We start from the raw sequence: 25,046 nt of genomic DNA, 5'->3' as shown, positions 1-25,046 counted from the left end.
GAATAAGCATTGCTGCACTGATGGGGTATGCATTAGACGAAAAAAAAGAAGAAAAAGAAGAATAATACGCCCAGAAAAGAGGCGAAAAGGAGAAAAACGTAAAAAAACGTGAAAAAAAAGTAAGAGGAAGAGAAGGGAAAAAAAGGTGGAAATGGGTTTAAAAGTGATTTCGGCGGAGAAATATATATATATATATATATATATATATATATATATATATATATATATATACGCGCACACACACACACATATATATAAACGTATTCTCCGTTGAGATATTGCAGCCGCTGCTGTGTCCAGGCCCAGGAGCCTTAGCACTGTGCTGTGATGTCACTCAATACCACTGACATCACTAGGTGTAAACAACATCTCTCCTTTGCTGTGTATGTGACTATGGAGCTGTTTGGTGATGTCGTCTATTATGGCCTTCATAGAAGCAACAGGAGATTGTTGCATCCATCTAGAACCCTCAGAACTACAGTGCTATGATGTCACTCACTTCCACAGGCCTTGCAGAGTGTAAACAACAACAACCCAGCTTTGTTGTGTATGTAACCATAGGGATTTGTGATGTCACCTAGAACCTTCACAGCAGCGACAGCTTTATGAGGAGCATCAGCACTGCTCTGCCTGAGCAGAACCATCACCGCCATAGGTTGTCAAATAACCCGGATTTAACCCACACAGGTAAGTCCAATGGGGTGCAGGCATGTCCTCTATGCTTACAGCTTCCCGTGGGTGTTGGTTTGATACCGTTTGGGGACAGCCAAGGAGGCATCTGCAGGCAACAAAGGTAGGTGTGTGCTTGTGTGTGTGTTTCCTATGCAGATCCTAAGCCCAGTGTCACATGCAAGTAGGAGGAGTAAGAAGGGTTCCTGGCAAATCCGGGTTATGGATTGCATTTAAAAAGGCCCCGTGGGAGTGCAATGGGCCCCTGTCTTGCTGCTTAGCAATAATGGTATGGGTTTAGGTTCTGCTGTGTGTACTGGTGGTTGACTGCCCCCCAGCCCAGAGTGTGCATGGAAAATTGTCTGGCAGCCTCCCTGACAGCAAGCAGTGATAGTGCCCATGAAGGGGACCTTGTTGGGCCCGCCCCTTTCACGGTTATCGCTTCTCGGCCTTTTGGCTAAGATCAAGTGTAGTATCTGTTCTTATCAGTTTAATATCTGATACGTCCCCTATCTGGGGACCATATATTAAATGGATTTTTGAGAACGGGGGCCGATTTCGAAGCTTGCTTCCGTCGCCCTATGCATTGACCCGATATGGCAGTATCTTCGGGTACAGTGCACCACCCCCTTACAGGGTTAAAAAGAAAGATTCCTACTTTCATTGCTACCTGCTTGCTGGCTAGCCAGCTAGCCAGCCCTGTGGGCCTTGCTGCTGCTGCAGCCAAAAAACAAAAGGTGGTGCTGCTGCTGCTTCTGCTTCTGCTTGTGTCTGGCCCCTGTTGGAGCGTCCAGGCACAGGACTTCTGCTGCTGCTGACTAAATGGCCTCTTTAATTGGATCATTTGAGTAGCCAGCACACCTGTGCAGGTAGGGCATGACATGATAGGCAGCTGCCTTGATAGCGGGTGGGTGCTGAATGTTCCTAATTGACAAAATAAGATTAATGCTTATGAAGAAATATAAAATCTCATCCCTTCCCCAATATCGCGCCACACCCCTACCCCTTAATTCCCTGGTTGAACGTGATGGACATATGTCTTTTTTCGACCGTACTAACTATGTAACTATGTATTAACTATGTAACATAACATGGGGGGGGGGGTCTCCTGGCTGTTCACACAGGTGTGTCATTGCTGTACATTGACCATGCATTGCTTCTGTGGTATTGCAAAGGCAAAGACAAATGCTTCCAGCCATCCATTGCACTAATGGATTGGTCATCAGCTGGCTGTCTATGTCCCGCATCAATATAGACCAAAGTACAGAGGGTTAGGCTATGCTATTGTGCACCTACCTGATGCATCAGAAGGTGCGAGGCCCTTGCTAAATTCTGTGCACAGACTTTGAGATCTATACTTTAGACTGTATCTAAACCTGCTCCAACATGGACTGACATTCTGGCCTACTTTCAGCCGATGCGACTTGTCTGTCGCTGAACAGTCGCTTTTTATGTATTCAGCACCTATGTATAATGTTGTAAAAATGCTCTAGAAGCTAAAGTCGCAGAAATGTCACACATATTTGGCCTGCAACTTTCTGTGCGACAAATTCAGACAGGAAAAATCAGTATAAATCCTTAGAAAATTATCCCCCAGTGTCTCCATCTGCTGGCGGTATTGAATAAGCATTGCTGCACTGATGGGGTATGCATTAGACGAAAAAAAAGAAGAAAAAGAAGAATAATACGCCCAGAAAAGAGGCGAAAAGGAGAAAAACGTAAAAAAACGTGAAAAAAAAGTAAGAGGAAGAGAAGGGAAAAAAAAGGTGGAAATGGGTTTAAAAGTGATTTCGGCGGAGAAATATATATATATATATATATATATATATATATATATATATATACGCGCACACACACACATATATATAAACGTATTCTCCGTTGAGATATTGCAGCCGCTGCTGTGTCCAGGCCCAGGAGCCTTAGCACTGTGCTGTGATGTCACTCAATACCACTGACATCACTAGGTGTAAACAACATCTCTCCTTTGCTGTGTATGTGACTATGGAGCTGTTTGGTGATGTCGTCTATTATGGCCTTCATAGAAGCAACAGGAGATTGTTGCATCCATCTAGACCCTCAGAACTACAGTGCTATGATGTCACTCACTTCCACAGGCCTTGCAGAGTGTAAACAACAACAACCCAGCTTTGTTGTGTATGTAACCATAGGGATTTGTGATGTCACCTAGAACCTTCACAGCAGCGACAGCTTTATGAGGAGCATCAGCACTGCTCTGCCTGAGCAGAACCATCACCGCCATAGGTTGTCAAATAACCCGGATTTAACCCACACAGGTAAGTCCAATGGGGTGCAGGCATGTCCTCTATGCTTACAGCTTCCCGTGGGTGTTGGTTTGATACCGTTTGGGGACAGCCAAGGAGGCATCTGCAGGCAACAAAGGTAGGTGTGTGCTTGTGTGTGTGTTTCCTATGCAGATCCTAAGCCCAGTGTCACATGCAAGTAGGAGGAGTAAGAAGGGTTCCTGCAAATCCGGGTTATGGATTGCATTTAAAAAGGCCCCGTGGGAGTGCAATGGGCCCCTGTCTTGCTGCTTAGCAATAATGGTATGGTTTAGGTTCTGCTGTGTGTACTGGTGGTTGACTGCCCCCCAGCCCAGAGTGTGCATGGAAAATTGTCTGGCAGCCTCCCTGACAGCAAGCAGTGATAGTGCCCATGAAGGGGACCTTGTTGGGCCCGCCCCTTTCACGGTTATCGCTTCTCGGCCTTTTGGCTAAGATCAAGTGTAGTATCTGTTCTTATCAGTTTAATATCTGATACGTCCCCTATCTGGGGACCATATATTAAATGGATTTTTGAGAACGGGGGCCGATTTCGAAGCTTGCTTCCGTCGCCCTATGCATTGACCCGATATGGCAGTATCTTCGGGTACAGTGCACCACCCCCTTACAGGGTTAAAAAGAAAGATTCCTACTTTCATTGCTACCTGCTTGCTGGCTAGCCAGCTAGCCAGCCCTGTGGGCCTTGCTGCTGCTGCAGCCAAAAAACAAAAGGTGGTGCTGCTGCTGCTTCTGCTGCTTCTGCTTCTGCTTGTGTCTGGCCCCTGTTGGAGCGTCCAGGCACAGGACTTCTGCTGCTGCTGACTAAATGGCCTCCTTAATTGGATCATTTGAGTAGCCAGCACACCTGTGCAGGTAGGGCATGACATGATAGGCAGCTGCCTTGATAGCGGGTGGTGCTGAATGTTCCTAATTGACAAAATAAGATTAATGCTTATGAAGAATATAAAATCTCATCCCTTCCCAATATCGCGCCACACCCCTACCCCTTAATTCCTGGTTGAACGTGATGGACATATGTCTTTTTTCGACCGTACTAACTATGTAACTATGTAACATAACATGGGGGGGGGGGTCTCCTGGCTGTTCACACAGGTGTGTCATTGCTGTACATTGACCATGCATTGCTTCTGTGGTATTGCAAAGGCAAAGACAAATGCTTCCAGCCATCCATTGCACTAATGGATTGGTCATCAGCTGGCTGTCTATGTCCCGCATCAATATAGACCAAAGTACAGAGGGTTAGGCTATGCTATTGTGCACCTACCTGATGCATCAGAAGGTGCGAGGCCCTTGCTAAATTCTGTGCACAGACTTTGAGATCTATACTTTAGACTGTATCTAAACCTGCTCCAACATGGACTGACATTCTGGCCTACTTTCAGCCGATGCGACTTGTCTGTCGCTGAACAGTCGCTTTTTATGTATTCAGCACCTATGTATAATGTTGTAAAAATGCTCTAGAAGCTAAAGTCGCAGAAATGTCACACATATTTGGCCTGCAACTTTCTGTGCGACAAATTCAGACAGGAAAAATCAGTATAAATCCTTAGAAAATTATCCCCCAGTGTCTCCATCTGCTGCGGTATTGAATAAGCATTGCTGCACTGATGGGGTATGCATTAGACGAAAAAAAAGAAGAAAAGAAGAATAATACGCCCAGAAAAGAGGCGAAAAGGAGAAAAACGTAAAAAAAACGTGAAAAAAAAGTAAGAGGAAGAGAAGGGAAAAAAAGGTGGAAATGGGTTTAAAAGTGATTTCGGCGGAGAAATATATATATATATATATATATATATATATATATATATATATATACGCGCACACACACACATATATATAAACGTATTCTCCGTTGAGATATTGCAGCCGCTGCTGTGTCCAGGCCCAGGAGCCTTAGCACTGTGCTGTGATGTCACTCAATACCACTGACATCACTAGGTGTAAACAACATCTCTCCTTTGCTGTGTATGTGACTATGGAGCTGTTTGGTGATGTCGTCTATTATGGCCTTCATAGAAGCAACAGGAGATTGTTGCATCCATCTAGAACCCTCAGAACTACAGTGCTATGATGTCACTCACTTCCACAGGCCTTGCAGAGTGTAAACAACAACAACCCAGCTTTGTTGTGTATGTAACCATAGGGATTTGTGATGTCACCTAGAACCTTCACAGCAGCGACAGCTTTATGAGGAGCATCAGCACTGCTCTGCCTGAGCAGAACCATCACCGCCATAGGTTGTCAAATAACCCGGATTTAACCCACACAGGTAAGTCCAATGGGGTGCAGGCATGTCCTCTATGCTTACAGCTTCCCGTGGGTGTTGGTTTGATACCGTTTGGGGACAGCCAAGGAGGCATCTGCAGGCAACAAAGGTAGGTGTGTGCTTGTGTGTGTGTTTCCTATGCAGATCCTAAGCCCAGTGTCACATGCAAGTAGGAGGAGTAAGAAGGGTTCCTGGCAAATCCGGGTTATGGATTGCATTTAAAAAGGCCCCGTGGGAGTGCAATGGGCCCCTGTCTTGCTGCTTAGCAATAATGGTATGGGTTTAGGTTCTGCTGTGTGTACTGGTGGTTGACTGCCCCCAGCCCAGAGTGTGCATGGAAAATTGTCTGGCAGCCTCCCTGACAGCAAGCAGTGATAGTGCCCATGAAGGGGACCTTGTTGGGCCCGCCCCTTTCACGGTTATCGCTTCTCGGCCTTTTGGCTAAGATCAAGTGTAGTATCTGTTCTTATCAGTTTAATATCTGATACGTCCCCTATCTGGGGACCATATATTAAATGGATTTTTGAGAACGGGGGCCGATTTCGAAGCTTGCTTCCGTCGCCCTATGCATTGACCCGATATGGCAGTATCTTCGGGTACAGTGCACCACCCCCTTACAGGGTTAAAAAGAAAGATTCCTACTTTCATTGCTACCTGCTTGCTGGCTAGCCAGCTAGCCAGCCCTGTGGGCCTTGCTGCTGCTGCAGCCAAAAAACAAAAGGTGGTGCTGCTGCTGCTTCTGCTGCTTCTGCTTCTGCTTGTGTCTGGCCCCTGTTGGAGCGTCCAGGCACAGGACTTCTGCTGCTGCTGACTAAATGGCCTCCTTAATTGGATCATTTGAGTAGCCAGCACACCTGTGCAGGTAGGGCATGACATGATAGGCAGCTGCCTTGATAGCGGGTGGGTGCTGAATGTTCCTAATTGACAAAATAAGATTAATGCTTATGAAGAAATATAAAATCTCATCCTTCCCCAATATCGCGCCACACCCCTACCCCTTAATTCCCTGGTTGAACGTGATGGACATATGTCTTTTTTCGACCGTACTAACTATGTAACTATGTAACATAACATGGGGGGGGGGGTCTCCTGGCTGTTCACACAGGTGTGTCATTGCTGTACATTGACCATGCATTGCTTCTGTGGTATTGCAAAGGCAAAGACAAATGCTTCCAGCCATCCATTGCACTAATGGATTGGTCATCAGCTGGCTGTCTATGTCCCGCATCAATATAGACCAAAGTACAGAGGGTTAGGCTATGCTATTGTGCACCTACCTGATGCATCAGAAGTGCGAGGCCCTTGCTAAATTCTGTGCACAGACTTTGAGATCTATACTTTAGACTGTATCTAAACCTGCTCCAACATGGACTGACATTCTGGCCTACTTTCAGCCGATGCGACTTGTCTGTCGCTGAACAGTCGCTTTTTATGTATTCAGCACCTATGTATAATGTTGTAAAAATGCTCTAGAAGCTAAAGTCGCAGAAATGTCACACATATTTGGCCTGCAACTTTCTGTGCGACAAATTCAGACAGGAAAAATCAGTATAAATCCTTAGAAAATTATCCCCCAGTGTCTCCATCTGCTGGCGGTATTGAATAAGCATTGCTGCACTGATGGGGTATGCATTAGACGAAAAAAAAGAAGAAAAAGAAGAATAATACGCCCAGAAAAGAGGCGAAAAGGAGAAAAACGTAAAAAAACGTGAAAAAAAAGTAAGAGGAAGAGAAGGGAAAAAAAGGTGGAAATGGGTTTAAAAGTGATTTCGGCGGAGAAATATATATATATATATATATATATATATATATATATATATATACGCGCACACACACACATATATATAAACGTATTCTCCGTTGAGATATTGCAGCCGCTGCTGTGTCCAGGCCCAGGAGCCTTAGCACTGTGCTGTGATGTCACTCAATACCACTGACATCACTAGGTGTAAACAACATCTCTCCTTTGCTGTGTATGTGACTATGGAGCTGTTTGGTGATGTCGTCTATTATGGCCTTCATAGAAGCAACAGGAGATTGTTGCATCCATCTAGAACCCTCAGAACTACAGTGCTATGATGTCACTCACTTCCACAGGCCTTGCAGAGTGTAAACAACAACAACCCAGCTTTGTTGTGTATGTAACCATAGGGATTTGTGATGTCACCTAGAACCTTCACAGCAGCGACAGCTTTATGAGGAGCATCAGCACTGCTCTGCCTGAGCAGAACCATCACCGCCATAGGTTGTCAAATAACCCGGATTTAACCCACACAGGTAAGTCCAATGGGGTGCAGGCATGTCCTCTATGCTTACAGCTTCCCGTGGGTGTTGGTTTGATACCGTTTGGGGACAGCCAAGGAGGCATCTGCAGGCAACAAAGGTAGGTGTGTGCTTGTGTGTGTGTTTCCTATGCAGATCCTAAGCCCAGTGTCACATGCAAGTAGGAGGAGTAAGAAGGGTTCCTGGCAAATCCGGGTTATGGATTGCATTTAAAAAGGCCCCGTGGGAGTGCAATGGGCCCCTGTCTTGCTGCTTAGCAATAATGGTATGGGTTTAGGTTCTGCTGTGTGTACTGGTGGTTGACTGCCCCCCAGCCCAGAGTGTGCATGGAAAATTGTCTGGCAGCCTCCCTGACAGCAAGCAGTGATAGTGCCCATGAAGGGGACCTTGTTGGGCCCGCCCCTTTCACGGTTATCGCTTCTCGGCCTTTTGGCTAAGATCAAGTGTAGTATCTGTTCTTATCAGTTTAATATCTGATACGTCCCCTATCTGGGGACCATATATTAAATGGATTTTTGAGAACGGGGGCCGATTTCGAAGCTTGCTTCCGTCGCCCTATGCATTGACCCGATATGGCAGTATCTTCGGGTACAGTGCACCACCCCCTTACAGGGTTAAAAAGAAAGATTCCTACTTTCATTGCTACCTGCTTGCTGGCTAGCCAGCTAGCCAGCCCTGTGGGCCTTGCTGCTGCTGCAGCCAAAAAACAAAAGGTGGTGCTGCTGCTGCTTCTTCTGCTGCTTCTGCTTCTGCTTGTGTCTGGCCCCTGTTGGAGCGTCCAGGCACAGGACTTCTGCTGCTGCTGACTAAATGGCCTCCTTAATTGGATCATTTGAGTAGCCAGCACACCTGTGCAGGTAGGGCATGACATGATAGGCAGCTGCCTTGATAGCGGGTGGGTGCTGAATGTTCCTAATTGACAAAATAAGATTAATGCTTATGAAGAAATATAAAATCTCATCCCTTCCCCAATATCGCGCCACACCCCTACCCCTTAATTCCCTGGTTGAACGTGATGGACATATGTCTTTTTTCGACCGTACTAACTATGTAACTATGTAACATAACATGGGGGGGGGGGTCTCCTGGCTGTTCACACAGGTGTGTCATTGCTGTACATTGACCATGCATTGCTTCTGTGGTATTGCAAAGGCAAAGACAAATGCTTCCAGCCATCCATTGCACTAATGGATTGGTCATCAGCTGGCTGTCTATGTCCCGCATCAATATAGACCAAAGTACAGAGGGTTAGGCTATGCTATTGTGCACCTACCTGATGCATCAGAAGGTGCGAGGCCCTTGCTAAATTCTGTGCACAGACTTTGAGATCTATACTTTAGACTGTATCTAAACCTGCTCCAACATGGACTGACATTCTGGCCTACTTTCAGCCGATGCGACTTGTCTGTCGCTGAACAGTCGCTTTTTATGTATTCAGCACCTATGTATAATGTTGTAAAAATGCTCTAGAAGCTAAAGTCGCAGAAATGTCACACATATTTGGCCTGCAACTTTCTGTGCGACAAATTCAGACAGGAAAAATCAGTATAAATCCTTAGAAAATTATCCCCCAGTGTCTCCATCTGCTGGCGGTATTGAATAAGCATTGCTGCACTGATGGGGTATGCATTAGACGAAAAAAAAGAAGAAAAAGAAGAATAATACGCCCAGAAAAGAGGCGAAAAGGAGAAAAACGTAAAAAAACGTGAAAAAAAAGTAAGAGGAAGAGAAGGGAAAAAAAGGTGGAAATGGGTTTAAAAGTGATTTCGGCGGAGAAATATATATATATATATATATATATATATATATATATACGCGCACACACACACATATATATAAACGTATTCTCCGTTGAGATATTGCAGCCGCTGCTGTGTCCAGGCCCAGGAGCCTTAGCACTGTGCTGTGATGTCACTCAATACCACTGACATCACTAGGTGTAAACAACATCTCTCCTTTGCTGTGTATGTGACTATGGAGCTGTTTGGTGATGTCGTCTATTATGGCCTTCATAGAAGCAACAGGAGATTGTTGCATCCATCTAGAACCCTCAGAACTACAGTGCTATGATGTCACTCACTTCCACAGGCCTTGCAGAGTGTAAACAACAACAACCCAGCTTTGTTGTGTATGTAACCATAGGGATTTGTGATGTCACCTAGAACCTTCACAGCAGCGACAGCTTTATGAGGAGCATCAGCACTGCTCTGCCTGAGCAGAACCATCACCGCCATAGGTTGTCAAATAACCCGGATTTAACCCACACAGGTAAGTCCAATGGGGTGCAGGCATGTCCTCTATGCTTACAGCTTCCCGTGGGTGTTGGTTTGATACCGTTTGGGGACAGCCAAGGAGGCATCTGCAGGCAACAAAGGTAGGTGTGTGCTTGTGTGTGTGTTTCCTATGCAGATCCTAAGCCCAGTGTCACATGCAAGTAGGAGGAGTAAGAAGGGTTCCTGGCAAATCCGGGTTATGGATTGCATTTAAAAAGGCCCCGTGGGAGTGCAATGGGCCCCTGTCTTGCTGCTTAGCAATAATGGTATGGGTTTAGGTTCTGCTGTGTGTACTGGTGGTTGACTGCCCCCCAGCCCAGAGTGTGCATGGAAAATTGTCTGGCAGCCTCCCTGACAGCAAGCAGTGATAGTGCCCATGAAGGGGACCTTGTTGGGCCCGCCCCTTTCACGGTTATCGCTTCTCGGCCTTTTGGCTAAGATCAAGTGTCTTGCCCTAAGGTATTCGGGTACCCCTCTCCTCGGCCTTGTGGGATCGCCCAGGTTTATTGCCTGGGCTTCACCCACCTGCTGCTATTGGGGAGAGGGCTTAGTCCCAGGATAACGGGAAGGTGATCATCGGAGGACGGGTCTGCCGGAGAGGATGGCTAATGCGCCGAACGCTCCTAATACAGTACGGCTGTTTATCGAGGAGGAAAAGAGGAGTGCCTACGGGATTTTGCATGTCCAGCAGAAGGTCGTGGAGGGAGTGCTGAGGATGCCGCATGCTTCCATCTTCTGTGTCCAGGTCTTTCCCAGCCAAGGATTCTTTGACGTGACCTTCTACAACCTGGATGATCTCCGTACCTGTCTCTACCGGAGTAAGGAGAATGCTTCTCACCCTGACCTACAAGGGATCCGATTCATTTCCTGCGAGGCTCGGCCTAAGAAAGTTCCAGTGGTAGTGCATATGTACAACCCTTTTGTGCGGGATGAGGAGATCCAGACCTTTCTAAGAAGGTATTGTGTGTCTGTTTCTGGTGCGGAGAGGAAAAATAACATCCTGGGGACTTTCACAGGCATGAGACGTTTTTGGGTGGAGTTTAGGCCTGCCCCCGAGGGTGGTGCTGAAGGTTTTTGTCACCCCCCGCAGAACTTTGCGATAGGGAACAACAGGGGGTTTCTGCACTACCCGGGGATGCCAAGTTTTTGCCGGGACTGTTTTTGCTTTGGTCATACCAGAGAGAACTGTACAACCGGGCAGGTTTGCAGGAACTGCCACAAGCCTGATCACCGCACTGCAGACTGTCCCGAGAAACGCAAGTGTCATTTCTGTGGTTCTTCGGATCACCTGGCTAGGAGTTGCCCCACTTACCAGTCCGGGGCACCCCGATCATATGCAATGGCTCTTCGAGGTGGGACAGTTCCTGAGGACTCCAATGCTGCCAGGGCAGGCGATGCAGAGGTTAGCGTGCTGACCAGTGAAGCAGAGTCTGCCCCTGTTTTTCCTTCCATTTCTAGGTCTGTTCCGGATGCTTTGGTGGCAGAGGGGGAGAAGGCGGAGTCTGTTTCGGGGGCATCTGTTTCGGAGGCCTCTGATCCCCCAGAGGAGATGACTGTGGACAAAGAATCCTTGAAGAGAAAGATGCCGGTGGAAGAATCGGAGGATGACTGTCCGACTCCTCAGAGTCAAAGGATTGAGGACTTTCCTAGCCCGGGAAGGGAGGAGGCAGGTGGAGGGTCGTCATGTCAGATTGATTCTGACTCCTCTTTATCCTCCCTGGGCACAGGTTATTTGGAGGAATGTTCAGTCAAAAAATTGACAAAGACTCTTAAGTTTAAGGAAGGGGAGGCAAAAAATAAGGGTAGAGGTCGGGGAAAGGCTAGGCCTCCTTTTGATAATGCTTGATTTTGTATTTCCTTTTTTTCCTTCAAATGTTTGAATGAGTTTAACAATTGGTTCTCTAAATGTCCGCAGTATTAGATCTTTAGAAAGGAGATCCGCCATTTTTGATTTACTTTCTAGATATTCTTTTGATGTTCTAGGTCTCCAGGAGTGCTGCTTGGATGGGGAGCCAAATATCTCCTGGCCTTATGGGCAATCGGTATGGTCTGGTTCAATGGAACGTAATTCGGGGGTGGGGATTTTGTTCAAAAGTAATGAGTTTGTTGTTAAAAAAGTTGTCCATATTGTTCCGGGTAGGGTATTATTAGTGCATTTTATTTTCAGGGGTTTCACATATAAAGTAATTAATGTTTATGCTCCAACTGGGAGGAAGGAAAGAGGGGAGGTGTTTGAGAAATTATATTTCTTTTTGAGTGGGAGGGATGATGTGTTCCTTATAGGGGATTTCAATTGTATAATAACAGAGGGGGATAGGAGTAGTACTACGGTGGGTGGTGGGTCTGGTTTAGACAGTACTAGTAAGCAGCTTAAAGAGATTGTAAATTTATTTGGGTTAAAGGATTCCTTTGTTGCCCATAATGATGGTACTATCGGTTATACATATTTTTCTAACAATACAAGTTCGCGTATTGATTTCATTTTTGTCTCAAAACTAATGTCTGTTTCTAATTTCAGACGGAGGAGGTTACCGTTCACGGATCATGCCTGGATTGAGTGTGTGGTAAAAGGTGGTGGTCTAAGTGAGTATGGAAAGGGTGTTTGGAAGTTGAATGTGTCTTTATTGGATAATGAATGTGTATTACAAGAATATAGGGAGCGTTTTGATGGATGGGTGTTGAGGAAGGATGCATTTTATAGTGTGGTTGAGTGGTGGGAGTGGGTGAAGTTAGAGACTAAAAGGTTTTTTATTAAAAAAGGGTGTGAGAAAGGGAGGAAAGATAGAGAAGAGTATGAGAGATGGCAAAGAAGGTTAGAGTATTTGTATGAATTGAGGCGTTTGGGGATGAGTGTTGAGAAGGAGATTGAGGAAGCTCGTGGAAGTGTGAATGAGTGTCTGGAGAGGAATGGAAGGAAGATTATTGCACAGGCTAGGGTTGAAGTGAAAGAGAAGGATGAGAAATGTAGCAAATTTTTCTTTAAAAAGGCATTCAGTAAAAAAACTGAGATGATGAGTGTTTTTAAGAATGATGGGGTAGAGGTCTTTGGTAAGGATGAGGTGTTAGAGGAAGTGTGGAAGTTTTATTCTGATTTATTCACGGAGAAGGAGCGGGACGTGACTCTAGAGGAGGAATGTTTGGGATATGTGGATAAGCGTTTGGATGAAATTGATGGGTTCTTTATGGAAGAGGATGTGAGGAAGAGTGAGGTGGAGGATGCTGTGAATGGGATGAAGAAAGGAAAGGTGGCAGGGAGTGATGGTTTGCCTGTGGAATTTTATCTTGTGTTTTGGGATATGTTAGGGGATTATGTATGGGAGGTGTGTAAGGAAGTACTTAGGAGAGGGAAGTTATCTAAAAGTATGAGTGAGAGTGTGACTGTGTTATTGTTTAAAAAAGGGGATAAGAGGGATCTTAAAAATTGGAGGCCTATAGCGCTCTTGAATTGTGATTACAAAATTATTGCTAAAGTTATTGCGAATAGGTTAAAGGATGTGATTGATTGTATGGTAGGTGAGGAGCAAATGTGTGCAGTGCCTGATCGTAGGATTTCTGAATGTCTGTTAGGTCTGAGGGATGTATTGTGGGACTGTAAAACTAGGAAGCAAGGTGTGGCTGTTGTTACGGTGGATTTTGAAAAAGCGTATGATAGGGTGGTGCATGATTTATTGTTTAGGGTTTTGAGGAGGATGAATGTGCCGGACAGAATGGTGAAGTGGATTGAATGTTTGTATAGGGACATTTATAGTAAGATTCAGGTCAATGGTTTTCTGAGTAGGGAGGTGAGTATAAAATCTGGAGTGCGGCAGGGGTGTCCCCTGTCGCCAATTCTTTTTATTTGTATGATTGAGCCTTTGTTGGGGATGATTAGGAGAGATAAGGTGATGCGGGGTATAGAAATACCTGGTAGTCATGGGAAGGATATGCGAGTGATTGGTTACATGGATGATGTTACTGTTGTATGTAAGTCAATGGCAGGGGTAAGGCGTGCTAAGTTATTGATTGAGTGTTTCTGTTTAATGAGTGGGTTTAAGCTTAATGTTGGGAAGAGTGGTTGTAAATTTTTTGAGGGGTGGGGAGAGAGTGGGTTGTGCGAGTGGCCTGTGAGAGAGGGGGGTGTGGAAGTGCTTGGGGTGGTGTTTGATAATGATTTGTATGGGAAAGAAAGTTGGGAGAGGGTTTTGGGGAGGGTGGGGAATAAAATAAACTTCTGGTCTTTAAGGACTTTATCGATTGAGGGAAGGATTCTGGTTATTAAAGCTGTTATAATTCCTATTTTGCTTTATGTTAATTATGTGTTTCCTCCACCGGATAGGTGTCTGGCAAGAATTATCAGGCAGATCTTTGTTTTCTTATGGAATTCAAGGATGGAGAAATTGAGTCGTGGGAAGGTGGTGAAAAGCAGAATGCATGGTGGGAAAGGAATGATGAATGTGGAAGTGTTCCTGGCTGTGAAGTATGTCAGTTTTTGTCTCGCTGTAAGTAAGAAGGAATGTGTGTTTGGGTGCATGGTAAGGTATTTGGCTGGTAATGTGTTGTTGAAATATAAGCTAATGGAAAGGGACTTAAGGGTACCTGTAAGTTTTGAGGTTCCTTGGTTCTATCAGAGAATAGGGCGGTGTGTCAGGAAAAATAATCTGGAATGTGTGACTGAATGGAATGATAGTAAGAAGGTGATGAAAGTGTTGGAGCAGAGAGAAACAGTGGAATGTGTGGGAGGTCTGTCTGAGAAGGATTGTAAGGTAGTGTGGAAAAATGTCAGTCACAAGGAACTGACAAATAAACAAAAGGACTTGTCTTGGATGTTAGCTCATGGGTGTCTGCCAACAAGGGAATTTCAGAGGAGAAGGAGATTGGTAGACAGTGAAGTGTGTCCCAGGGATGGTTGCGGTGGATGTGAGAATTATGTACATGTGTTTTGGGAGTGTGGTTATGCGAAGTCTGTGTGGAGAAAAATGTCTGGTCTAATTAAAAATCTTACTGGAATTGAAATCTTATCCTTTAATATGATGATGTTTGGTTTGTGTGCAGTGGAGAGAGAGAAGGCAAGAGTGTTATGGTTCATAGTAAATTGTGTAAAAGAGGTTCTGTGGGATGTAAGGAATATTAGGATTTTCAATCAAACTGAAGTAAGTGTGAAGGAATGTCTGGGCATGATCCGTGGTAAAATTTACCTTTACGTATTATGTGATAGGAAAAACTATGGTTCTGATGATGCAGAGGGGATCTGGAAACACAAAAAATGGAAGTACTGGTTATGATTGTATTCTTATTTGTCTTTCTTTTTCTTTTCTTACAGATTATATCCTGATATGAAGGGACAGTTGGAGGGACAGAATCCGCTGCAATTTATTTTTTCTGAGGGAAAGTCATGAAGGGAAAGCTTTTTGTTATATGTACATGTAAAGACATGCTTCCTGTATATATTGTATATGTCAAATATGTGTTATTCATGTGTTTTCAGATGAATATGTAATTTTTTGAATGATTTACTTGGTTATGTATTGTATATTTCCTTTTCAATAAAAAAAAAAAAAAAAAAAAAATCTGTTCTTATCAGTTTAATATCTGATACGTCCCCTATCTGGGGACCATATATTAAATGGATTTTTGAGAACGGGGGCCGATTTCGAAGCTTGCTTCCGTCGCCCTATGCATTGACCCGATATGGCAGTATCTTCGGGTACAGTGCACCACCCCCTTACAGGGTTAAAAAGAAAGATTCCTACTTTCATTGCTACCTGCTTGCTGGCTAGCCAGCTAGCCAGCCCTGTGGGCCTTGCTGCTGCTGCAGCCAAAAAACAAAAGGTGGTGCTGCTGCTGCTTCTTCTGCTGCTTCTGCTTCTGCTTGTGTCTGGCCCCTGTTGGAGCGTCCAGGCACAGGACTTCTGCTGCTGCTGACTAAATGGCCTCCTTAATTGGATCATTTGAGTAGCCAGCACACCTGTGCAGGTAGGGCATGACATGATAGGCAGCTGCCTTGATAGCGGGTGGGTGCTGAATGTTCCTAATTGACAAAATAAGATTAATGCTTATGAAGAAATATAAAATCTCATCCCTTCCCCAATATCGCGCCACACCCCTACCCCTTAATTCCCTGGTTGAACGTGATGGACATATGTCTTTTTTCGACCGTACTAACTATGTAACTATGTAACATAACATGGGGGGGGGGTCTCCTGGCTGTTCACACAGGTGTGTCATTGCTGTACATTGACCATGCATTGCTTCTGTGGTATTGCAAAGGCAAAGACAAATGCTTCCAGCCATCCATTGCACTAATGGATTGGTCATCAGCTGGCTGTCTATGTCCCGCATCAATATAGACCAAAGTACAGAGGGTTAGGCTATGCTATTGTGCACCTACCTGATGCATCAGAAGGTGCGAGGCCCTTGCTAAATTCTGTGCACAGACTTTGAGATCTATGCTTTAGACTGTATCTAAACCTGCTCCAACATGGACTGACATTCTGGCCTACTTTCAGCCGATGCGACTTGTCTGTCGCTGAACAGTCGCTTTTTATGTATTCAGCACCTATGTATAATGTTGTAAAAATGCTCTAGAAGCTAAAGTCGCAGAAATGTCACACATATTTGGCCTGCAACTTTCTGTGCGACAAATTCAGACAGGAAAAATCAGTATAAATCCTTAGAAAATTATCCCCCAGTGTCTCCATCTGCTGGCGGTATTGAATAAGCATTGCTGCACTGATGGGGTATGCATTAGACGAAAAAAAAGAAGAAAAAGAAGAATAATACGCCCAGAAAAGAGGCGAAAAGGAGAAAAACGTAAAAAAACGTGAAAAAAAAGTAAGAGGAAGAGAAGGGAAAAAAAGGTGGAAATGGGTTTAAAAGTGATTTCGGCGGAGAAATATATATATATATATATATATATATATATATATATATATATATATGCGCACACACACACATAGATATAAACGTATTCTCCGTTGAGATATTGCAGCCGCTGCTGTGTCCAGGCCCAGGAGCCTTAGCACTGTGCTGTGATGTCACTCAATACCACTGACATCACTAGGTGTAAACAACATCTCTCCTTTGCTGTGTATGTGACTATGGAGCTGTTTGGTGATGTCGTCTATTACGGCCTTCATAGAAGCAACAGGAGATTGTTGCATCCATCTTGAACCCTCAGAACTACAGTGCTATGATGTCACTCACTTCCACAGGCCTTGCAGAGTGTAAACAACAACAACCCAGCTTTGTTGTGTATGTAACCAAAGGGATTTGTGATGTCACCTAGAACCTTCACAGCAGCGACAGCTTTATGAGGAGCATCAGCACTGCTCTGCCTGAGCAGAACCATCACCGCCATAGGTTGTCAAATAACCCGGATTTAACCCACACAGGTAAGTCCAATGGGGTGCAGGCATGTCCTCTATGCTTACAGCTTCCCGTGGGTGTTGGTTTGATACCGTTTGGGGACAGCCAAGGAGGCATCTGCAGGCAACAAAGGTAGGTGTGTGCTTGTGAGTGTGTTTCCTATGCAGATCCTAAGCCCAGTGTCACATGCAAGTAGGAGGAGTAAGAAGGGTTCCTGGCAAATCCGGGTTATGGATTGCATTTAAAAAGGCCCCGTGGGAGTGCAATGGGCCCCTGTCTTGCTGCTTAGCAATAATGGTATGGGTTTAGGTTCTGCTGTGTGTACTGGTGGTTGACTGCCCCCCAGCCCAGAGTGTGCATGGAAAATTGTCTGGCAGCCTCCCTGACAGCAAGCAGTGATAGTGCCCATGAAGGGGACCTTGTTGGGCCCGCCCCTTTCACGGTTATCGCTTCTCGGCCTTTTGGCTAAGATCAAGTGTAGTATCTGTTCTTATCAGTTTAATATCTGATACGTCCCCTATCTGGGGACCATATATTAAATGGATTTTTGAGAACGGGGGCCGATTTCGAAGCTTGCTTCCGTCGCCCTATGCATTGACCCGATATGGCAGTATCTTCGGGTACAGTGCACCACCCCCTTACAGGGTTAAAAAGAAAGATTCCTACTTTCATTGCTACCTGCTTGCTGGCTAGCCAGCTAGCCAGCCCTGTGGGCCTTGCTGCTGCTGCAGCCAAAAAACAAAAGGTGGTGCTGCTGCTGCTTCTTCTGCTGCTTCTGCTTCTGCTTGTGTCTGGCCCCTGTTGGAGCGTCCAGGCACAGGACTTCTGCTGCTGCTGACTAAATGGCCTCCTTAATTGGATCATTTGAGTAGCCAGCACACCTGTGCAGGTAGGGCATGACATGATAGGCAGCTGCCTTGATAGCGGGTGGGTGCTGAATGTTCCTAATTGACAAAATAAGATTAATGCTTATGAAGAAATATAAAATCTCATCCCTTCCCCAATATCGCGCCACACCCCTACCCCTTAATTCCCTGGTTGAACGTGATGGACATATGTCTTTTTTCGACCGTACTAACTATGTAACTATGTAACATAACATGGGGGGGGGGTCTCCTGGCTGTTCACACAGGTGTGTCATTGCTGTACATTGACCATGCATTGCTTCTGTGGTATTGCAAAGGCAAAGACAAATGCTTCCAGCCATCCATTGCACTAATGGATTGGTCATCAGCTGGCTGTCTATGTCCCGCATCAATATAGACCAAAGTACAGAGGGTTAGGCTATGCTATTGTGCACCTACCTGATGCATCAGAAGGTGCGAGGCCCTTGCTAAATTCTGTGCACAGACTTTGAGATCTATGCTTTAGACTGTATCTAAACCTGCTCCAACATGGACTGACATTCTGGCCTACTTTCAGCCGATGCGACTTGTCTGTCGCTGAACAGTCGCTTTTTATGTATTCAGCACCTATGTATAATGTTGTAAAAATGCTCTAGAAGCTAAAGTCGCAGAAATGTCACACATATTTGGCCTGCAACTTTCTGTGCGACAAATTCAGACAGGAAAAATCAGTATAAATCCTTAGAAAATTATCCCCCAGTGTCTCCATCTGCTGGCGGTATTGAATAAGCATTGCTGCACTGATGGGGTATGCATTAGACGAAAAAAAAGAAGAAAAAGAAGAATAATACGCCCAGAAAAGAGGCGAAAAGGAGAAAAACGTAAAAAAACGTGAAAAAAAAGTAAGAGGAAGAGAAGGGAAAAAAAGGTGGAAATGGGTTTAAAAGTGATTTCGGCGGAGAAATATATATATATATATATATATATATATATATATATGCGCACACACACACATAGATATAAACGTATTCTCCGTTGAGATATTGCAGCCGCTGCTGTGTCCAGGCCCAGGAGCCTTAGCACTGTGCTGTGATGTCACTCAATACCACTGACATCACTAGGTGTAAACAACATCTCTCCTTTGCTGTGTATGTGACTATGGAGCTGTTTGGTGATGTCGTCTATTACGGCCTTCATAGAAGCAACAGGAGATTGTTGCATCCATCTTGAACCCTCAGAACTACAGTGCTATGATGTCACTCACTTCCACAGGCCTTGCAGAGTGTAAACAACAACAACCCAGCTTTGTTGTGTATGTAACCAAAGGGATTTGTGATGTCACCTAGAACCTTCACAGCAGCGACAGCTTTATGAGGAGCATCAGCACTGCTCTGCCTGAGCAGAACCATCACCGCCATAGGTTGTCAAATAACCCGGATTTAACCCACACAGGTAAGTCCAATGGGGTGCAGGCATGTCCTCTATGCTTACAGCTTCCCGTGGGTGTTGGTTTGATACCGTTTGGGGACAGCCAAGGAGGCATCTGCAGGCAACAAAGGTAGGTGTGTGCTTGTGAGTGTGTTTCCTATGCAGATCCTAAGCCCAGTGTCACATGCAAGTAGGAGGAGTAAGAAGGGTTCCTGGCAAATCCGGGTTATGGATTGCATTTAAAAAGGCCCCGTGGGAGTGCAATGGGCCCCTGTCTTGCTGCTTAGCAATAATGGTATGGGTTTAGGTTCTGCTGTGTGTACTGGTGGTTGACTGCCCCCCAGCCCAGAGTGTGCATGGAAAATTGTCTGGCAGCCTCCCTGACAGCAAGCAGTGATAGTGCCCATGAAGGGGACCTTGTTGGGCCCGCCCCTTTCACGGTTATCGCTTCTCGGCCTTTTGGCTAAGATCAAGTGTAGTATCTGTTCTTATCAGTTTAATATCTGATACGTCCCCTATCTGGGGACCATATATTAAATGGATTTTTGAGAACGGGGGCCGATTTCGAAGCTTGCTTCCGTCGCCCTATGCATTGACCCGATATGGCAGTATCTTCGGGTACAGTGCACCACCCCCTTACAGGGTTAAAAAGAAAGATTCCTACTTTCATTGCTACCTGCTTGCTGGCTAGCCAGCTAGCCAGCCCTGTGGGCCTTGCTGCTGCTGCAGCCAAAAAACAAAAGGTGGTGCTGCTGCTGCTTCTTCTGCTGCTTCTGCTTCTGCTTGTGTCTGGCCCCTGTTGGAGCGTCCAGGCACAGGACTTCTGCTGCTGCTGACTAAATGGCCTCCTTAATTGGATCATTTGAGTAGCCAGCACACCTGTGCAGGTAGGGCATGACATGATAGGCAGCTGCCTTGATAGCGGGTGGGTGCTGAATGTTCCTAATTGACAAAATAAGATTAATGCTTATGAAGAAATATAAAATCTCATCCCTTCCCCAATATCGCGCCACACCCCTACCCCTTAATTCCCTGGTTGAACGTGATGGACATATGTCTTTTTTCGACCGTACTAACTATGTAACTATGTAACATAACATGGGGGGGGGGTCTCCTGGCTGTTCACACAGGTGTGTCATTGCTGTACATTGACCATGCATTGCTTCTGTGGTATTGCAAAGGCAAAGACAAATGCTTCCAGCCATCCATTGCACTAATGGATTGGTCATCAGCTGGCTGTCTATGTCCCGCATCAATATAGACCAAAGTACAGAGGGTTAGGCTATGCTATTGTGCACCTACCTGATGCATCAGAAGGTGCGAGGCCCTTGCTAAATTCTGTGCACAGACTTTGAGATCTATGCTTTAGACTGTATCTAAACCTGCTCCAACATGGACTGACATTCTGGCCTACTTTCAGCCGATGCGACTTGTCTGTCGCTGAACAGTCGCTTTTTATGTATTCAGCACCTATGTATAATGTTGTAAAAATGCTCTAGAAGCTAAAGTCGCAGAAATGTCACACATATTTGGCCTGCAACTTTCTGTGCGACAAATTCAGACAGGAAAAATCAGTATAAATCCTTAGAAAATTATCCCCCAGTGTCTCCATCTGCTGGCGGTATTGAATAAGCATTGCTGCACTGATGGGGTATGCATTAGACGAAAAAAAAGAAGAAAAAGAAGAATAATACGCCCAGAAAAGAGGCGAAAAGGAGAAAAACGTAAAAAAACGTGAAAAAAAAGTAAGAGGAAGAGAAGGGAAAAAAAGGTGGAAATGGGTTTAAAAGTGATTTCGGCGGAGAAATATATATATATATATATATATATATATATATATATATATATATGCGCACACACACACATAGATATAAACGTATTCTCCGTTGAGATATTGCAGCCGCTGCTGTGTCCAGGCCCAGGAGCCTTAGCACTGTGCTGTGATGTCACTCAATACCACTGACATCACTAGGTGTAAACAACATCTCTCCTTTGCTGTGTATGTGACTATGGAGCTGTTTGGTGATGTCGTCTATTACGGCCTTCATAGAAGCAACAGGAGATTGTTGCATCCATCTTGAACCCTCAGAACTACAGTGCTATGATGTCACTCACTTCCACAGGCCTTGCAGAGTGTAAACAACAACAACCCAGCTTTGTTGTGTATGTAACCAAAGGGATTTGTGATGTCACCTAGAACCTTCACAGCAGCGACAGCTTTATGAGGAGCATCAGCACTGCTCTGCCTGAGCAGAACCATCACCGCCATAGGTTGTCAAATAACCCGGATTTAACCCACACAGGTAAGTCCAATGGGGTGCAGGCATGTCCTCTATGCTTACAGCTTCCCGTGGGTGTTGGTTTGATACCGTTTGGGGACAGCCAAGGAGGCATCTGCAGGCAACAAAGGTAGGTGTGTGCTTGTGAGTGTGTTTCCTATGCAGATCCTAAGCCCAGTGTCACATGCAAGTAGGAGGAGTAAGAAGGGTTCCTGGCAAATCCGGGTTATGGATTGCATTTAAAAAGGCCCCGTGGGAGTGCAATGGGCCCCTGTCTTGCTGCTTAGCAATAATGGTATGGGTTTAGGTTCTGCTGTGTGTACTGGTGGTTGACTGCCCCCCAGCCCAGAGTGTGCATGGAAAATTGTCTGGCAGCCTCCCTGACAGCAAGCAGTGATAGTGCCCATGAAGGGGACCTTGTTGGGCCCGCCCCTTTCACGGTTATCGCTTCTCGGCCTTTTGGCTAAGATCAAGTGTAGTATCTGTTCTTATCAGTTTAATATCTGATACGTCCCCTATCTGGGGACCATATATTAAATGGATTTTTGAGAACGGGGGCCGATTTCGAAGCTTGCTTCCGTCGCCCTATGCAGACCCGATATGGCAGTATCTTCGGGTACAGTGCACCACCCCCTTACAGGGTTAAAAAGAAAGATTCCTACTTTCATTGCTACCTGCTTGCTGGCTAGCCAGCTAGCCAGCCCTGTGGGCCTTGCTGCTGCTGCAGCCAAAAAACAAAAGGTGGTGCTGCTGCTGCTTCTTCTGCTGCTTCTGCTTCTGCTTGTGTCTGGCCCCTGTTGGAGCGTCCAGGCACAGGACTTCTGCTGCTGCTGACTAAATGGCCTCCTTAATTGGATCATTTGAGTAGCCAGCACACCTGTGCAGGTAGGGCATGACATGATAGGCAGCTGCCTTGATAGCGGGTGGGTGCTGAATGTTCCTAATTGACAAAATAAGATTAATGCTTATGAAGAAATATAAAATCTCATCCCTTCCCCAATATCGCGCCACACCCCTACCCCTTAATTCCCTGGTTGAACGTGATGGACATATGTCTTTTTTCGACCGTACTAACTATGTAACTATGTAACATAACATGGGGGGGGGGTCTCCTGGCTGTTCACACAGGTGTGTCATTGCTGTACATTGACCATGCATTGCTTCTGTGGTATTGCAAAGGCAAAGACAAATGCTTCCAGCCATCCATTGCACTAATGGATTGGTCATCAGCTGGCTGTCTATGTCCCGCATCAATATAGACCAAAGTACAGAGGGTTAGGCTATGCTATTGTGCACCTACCTGATGCATCAGAAGGTGCGAGGCCCTTGCTAAATTCTGTGCACAGACTTTGAGATCTATGCTTTAGACTGTATCTAAACCTGCTCCAACATGGACTGACATTCTGGCCTACTTTCAGCCGATGCGACTTGTCTGTCGCTGAACAGTCGCTTTTTATGTATTCAGCACCTATGTATAATGTTGTAAAAATGCTCTAGAAGCTAAAGTCGCAGAAATGTCACACATATTTGGCCTGCAACTTTCTGTGCGACAAATTCAGACAGGAAAAATCAGTATAAATCCTTAGAAAATTATCCCCCAGTGTCTCCATCTGCTGGCGGTATTGAATAAGCATTGCTGCACTGATGGGGTATGCATTAGACGAAAAAAAAGAAGAAAAAGAAGAATAATACGCCCAGAAAAGAGGCGAAAAGGAGAAAAACGTAAAAAAACGTGAAAAAAAAGTAAGAGGAAGAGAAGGGAAAAAAAGGTGGAAATGGGTTTAAAAGTGATTTCGGCGGAGATATATATATATATATATATATATATATATATATATATATATATGCGCACACACACACATAGATATAAACGTATTCTCCGTTGAGATATTGCAGCCGCTGCTGTGTCCAGGCCCAGGAGCCTTAGCACTGTGCTGTGATGTCACTCAATACCACTGACATCACTAGGTGTAAACAACATCTCTCCTTTGCTGTGTATGTGACTATGGAGCTGTTTGGTGATGTCGTCTATTACGGCCTTCATAGAAGCAACAGGAGATTGTTGCATCCATCTTGAACCCTCAGAACTACAGTGCTATGATGTCACTCACTTCCACAGGCCTTGCAGAGTGTAAACAACAACAACCCAGCTTTGTTGTGTATGTAACCAAAGGGATTTGTGATGTCACCTAGAACCTTCACAGCAGCGACAGCTTTATGAGGAGCATCAGCACTGCTCTGCCTGAGCAGAACCATCACCGCCATAGGTTGTCAAATAACCCGGATTTAACCCACACAGGTAAGTCCAATGGGGTGCAGGCATGTCCTCTATGCTTACAGCTTCCCGTGGGTGTTGGTTTGATACCGTTTGGGGACAGCCAAGGAGGCATCTGCAGGCAACAAAGGTAGGTGTGTGCTTGTGAGTGTGTTTCCTATGCAGATCCTAAGCCCAGTGTCACATGCAAGTAGGAGGAGTAAGAAGGGTTCCTGGCAAATCCGGGTTATGGATTGCATTTAAAAAGGCCCCGTGGGAGTGCAATGGGCCCCTGTCTTGCTGCTTAGCAATAATGGTATGGGTTTAGGTTCTGCTGTGTGTACTGGTGGTTGACTGCCCCCCAGCCCAGAGTGTGCATGGAAAATTGTCTGGCAGCCTCCCTGACAGCAAGCAGTGATAGTGCCCATGAAGGGGACCTTGTTGGGCCCGCCCCTTTCACGGTTATCGCTTCTCGGCCTTTTGGCTAAGATCAAGTGTAGTATCTGTTCTTATCAGTTTAATATCTGATACGTCCCCTATCTGGGGACCATATATTAAATGGATTTTTGAGAACGGGGGCCGATTTCGAAGCTTGCTTCCGTCGCCCTATGCATTGACCCGATATGGCAGTATCTTCGGGTACAGTGCACCACCCCCTTACAGGGTTAAAAAGAAAGATTCCTACTTTCATTGCTACCTGCTTGCTGGCTAGCCAGCTAGCCAGCCCTGTGGGCCTTGCTGCTGCTGCAGCCAAAAAACAAAAGGTGGTGCTGCTGCTGCTTCTTCTGCTGCTTCTGCTTCTGCTTGTGTCTGGCCCCTGTTGGAGCGTCCAGGCACAGGACTTCTGCTGCTGCTGACTAAATGGCCTCCTTAATTGGATCATTTGAGTAGCCAGCACACCTGTGCAGGTAGGGCATGACATGATAGGCAGCTGCCTTGATAGCGGGTGGGTGCTGAATGTTCCTAATTGACAAAATAAGATTAATGCTTATGAAGAAATATAAAATCTCATCCCTTCCCCAATATCGCGCCACACCCCTACCCCTTAATTCCCTGGTTGAACGTGATGGACATATGTCTTTTTTCGACCGTACTAACTATGTAA

The 25,046-nt window shown here is 45.4% G+C and overlaps 9 non-coding genes across 9 annotated transcripts; all 9 read left to right on the top strand.

The window, feature by feature from the left end:
• The first annotated feature begins 1,106 nt into the window (after positions 1 to 1,106).
• On the top strand, positions 1,107 to 1,297 carry LOC130306772 (U2 spliceosomal RNA). The gene has a single exon (XR_008856068.1). It is a non-coding gene; the product is annotated as a U2 spliceosomal RNA (small nuclear RNA).
• A 2,086-nt stretch (positions 1,298 to 3,383) lies between these two features.
• LOC130306771 (U2 spliceosomal RNA) lies at positions 3,384 to 3,574 on the top strand. Its single transcript, XR_008856067.1, has one exon. It is a non-coding gene; the product is annotated as a U2 spliceosomal RNA (small nuclear RNA).
• Positions 3,575 to 5,656: 2,082 nt separating this feature from the next.
• LOC130306770 (U2 spliceosomal RNA) lies at positions 5,657 to 5,847 on the top strand. Its single transcript, XR_008856066.1, has one exon. It is a non-coding gene; the product is annotated as a U2 spliceosomal RNA (small nuclear RNA).
• Positions 5,848 to 7,931: 2,084 nt separating this feature from the next.
• LOC130306768 (U2 spliceosomal RNA) lies at positions 7,932 to 8,122 on the top strand. Its single transcript, XR_008856064.1, has one exon. It is a non-coding gene; the product is annotated as a U2 spliceosomal RNA (small nuclear RNA).
• A 7,180-nt stretch (positions 8,123 to 15,302) lies between these two features.
• Positions 15,303 to 15,490, top strand: LOC130306781 (U2 spliceosomal RNA). The gene has a single exon (XR_008856077.1). It is a non-coding gene; the product is annotated as a U2 spliceosomal RNA (small nuclear RNA).
• Positions 15,491 to 17,580: 2,090 nt separating this feature from the next.
• LOC130306767 (U2 spliceosomal RNA) lies at positions 17,581 to 17,771 on the top strand. Its single transcript, XR_008856063.1, has one exon. It is a non-coding gene; the product is annotated as a U2 spliceosomal RNA (small nuclear RNA).
• A 2,080-nt stretch (positions 17,772 to 19,851) lies between these two features.
• LOC130306766 (U2 spliceosomal RNA) lies at positions 19,852 to 20,042 on the top strand. The gene has a single exon (XR_008856062.1). It is a non-coding gene; the product is annotated as a U2 spliceosomal RNA (small nuclear RNA).
• A 2,088-nt stretch (positions 20,043 to 22,130) lies between these two features.
• Positions 22,131 to 22,319, top strand: LOC130306778 (U2 spliceosomal RNA). The gene has a single exon (XR_008856074.1). It is a non-coding gene; the product is annotated as a U2 spliceosomal RNA (small nuclear RNA).
• Positions 22,320 to 24,405: 2,086 nt separating this feature from the next.
• On the top strand, positions 24,406 to 24,596 carry LOC130306765 (U2 spliceosomal RNA). The gene has a single exon (XR_008856061.1). It is a non-coding gene; the product is annotated as a U2 spliceosomal RNA (small nuclear RNA).
• Positions 24,597 to 25,046: the final 450 nt, after the last annotated feature.

This window comes from Hyla sarda, unplaced genomic scaffold, assembly GCF_029499605.1.
Source record: "Hyla sarda isolate aHylSar1 unplaced genomic scaffold, aHylSar1.hap1 scaffold_1403, whole genome shotgun sequence".
Lineage (NCBI taxonomy): Eukaryota > Metazoa > Chordata > Amphibia > Anura > Hylidae > Hyla > Hyla sarda.
This window is presented reverse-complemented; position numbering and strand designations above follow the sequence as displayed.